The following is a 2,074-nucleotide window of genomic DNA, read 5'->3' as shown; positions in this document are numbered from 1 at the left end:
ACGCCTCACCACCTGGCCGGTCGAGGCTGACCGGCCGGGACCCCCCTTCGAGCACCCGGATGCTCGAAAGCTACACCCAGCGGGTGCGCCGGCGCGCTCCGCGAGCGCCGAGTCACGCCGACTGTCATCGGCAAACTCCGCCACGCCTACACGAAAATCAATGTGAGCTCCTCACCTGCATATTTTTGCACCACGCAAGCATGGATAACCCTGAGCGATGCTCGGGGAACTATATCCGCATTTCTTTACAGTTGCATCACTGTTCGCCCCGGTGCCAACCAGAGTTGGCCCGGGGGCTGGCCGCTTGGCCTGAGACGTTAGTTCCTGCAGACGGCTTAGTAGCATGCGCTGTACCAAAGGCCCACTCTTAGTCACAGACCGCAGAGCGGCTACCCGGCTAGCAAGAGTGAACGCTGGAGGCCACCCACGCGAAAAACGTCCGGAAAGAAAAATGGTTCGGGCGACCCGACTGTTTCCTTTACAAGTATCTACTCGGTTGAATCCGATCCCAGACTCTGATTACTGCACACTCCACTTCACGTGTAACACCCCGGATGTAACTTTCCCAATTTGTACTCCAACTCTTGCCGTTTCCGGCGTTAAGTTATATTTATTTTCTCGGGTTCGGGTTTTTGTCTCCGTGTGTTGTTGTCGTTGTCATGCATCTCGTATCATGTCATCATGTGCATTGCATCTGCATACGTGTTCGTCTCATGCATTCGAGCATTTTCCCCGTTATCCGTTTTGCATTCCGGCGCTCCGTTCTCCTCCGGTGGTCTTTTCTAGCTTTCTTTCGTGTGTGGGGATTAAACATTCCCGGATTGGACCGAGACTTGCCAAGCGGCCTTGGTTTACTACCGGTAGACCGCCTGTCAAGTTTTGTATCATTTGGACTTCGTTTGATACTCCAACGGTTAACCGAGGGATCGAAAAGGCCTTGTGTGTGTTGCAGCCCAACACCCCTCCAATTTGGCCCAAAACCCATCTAACTCTGCTCCGTCATCTAGAGCGTTCGATCACGATCACGTGGGCGAAAACCGCACCTCATTTGGACTCTCCTAGCTCCTCCTATGCCTATAAATAGGTCCCCCTCGAAATATCAAGGATCCCCTCTCCCCGAAACCCTAAATCCCATATCCGCGCCGGCCAGACACGTCCGCCCCGGCCGGACGCATCCGCTCCGCCGCCCGCGCCAACCACCGCCTGCCACGTGGCATCGCGCCGCCGCCGCCGCCGAAGCCCGCCGTGGCCCGGGCCAGGCCCCCGCGGCCCACTCCCTCCGCCGCCGCGCGCCCGCACCCTTCTCCTCGCTCCGCCGCCACCGAGCCGCCGCCGGTCGCCTTTGCCTCGCCGCGCCGCCGTGGGCGCCATTGCCGGCCGCCGGAGCAAGCAGCCAGTCGCCCCGCGCCGCCCCGCTGCCCTGCCGCGCCGCCCAGCCGCCGCCGTCGCCGGACCGCGCCGCCTCGGCCGTTTCCTCGCCGGTGAATAGGGCCCGGCCCCGCCTCGATTTCTGCGCCGGGTCAAACGCTAGATCTCGGGGTGATTTTTTTCCGTCTAAGTCCTCAAATTTTCAGCCCATATGCTCATGTTCGTAGCTACGTAACTTTGCATCCGTAGCTCTGATTCATGCATATAGCATATCAAAATGTTCATCTCAGAGAGTACATCATTTCATTCCATTGCTTCATTTTCATTTGAGTTAATCTTGATGCCCGAAATGCTGTTAGAAGAGGGCTACTTGAGTTAATTGTCAGATCTGCTACTCCGTTTAGCACTTTTGTCATTTTTGCCATGATTAATGTGTGCATGATATGCCCTGATGCTCTACATGTGTTTTGTTAAGGGTTTTGTCATCTCTCTAGAGGTGCAACCCATGTATTTTTAGGATGTGTGTGGTGACTTGTGCAAGCTTGCAAAGTGGTGAACTTGCTAATTCTGTTTTCAGGGACTTCGTAATTTCACTAAGTCCTGGAGCTATTTATCTCATGTTGTCATATGTTCATGTTGTTTCCTAGTGATCCGTGCCTCTTTTGAGGATGATCAGTAAGGATGTTTTGTTAATATTGTAGTGATC

This window comes from Triticum urartu, chromosome 4, assembly GCF_003073215.2.
Source record: "Triticum urartu cultivar G1812 chromosome 4, Tu2.1, whole genome shotgun sequence".
NCBI classification, from domain to species: domain Eukaryota; kingdom Viridiplantae; phylum Streptophyta; class Magnoliopsida; order Poales; family Poaceae; genus Triticum; species Triticum urartu.
Note: the sequence above shows the minus strand (reverse complement) of the source record.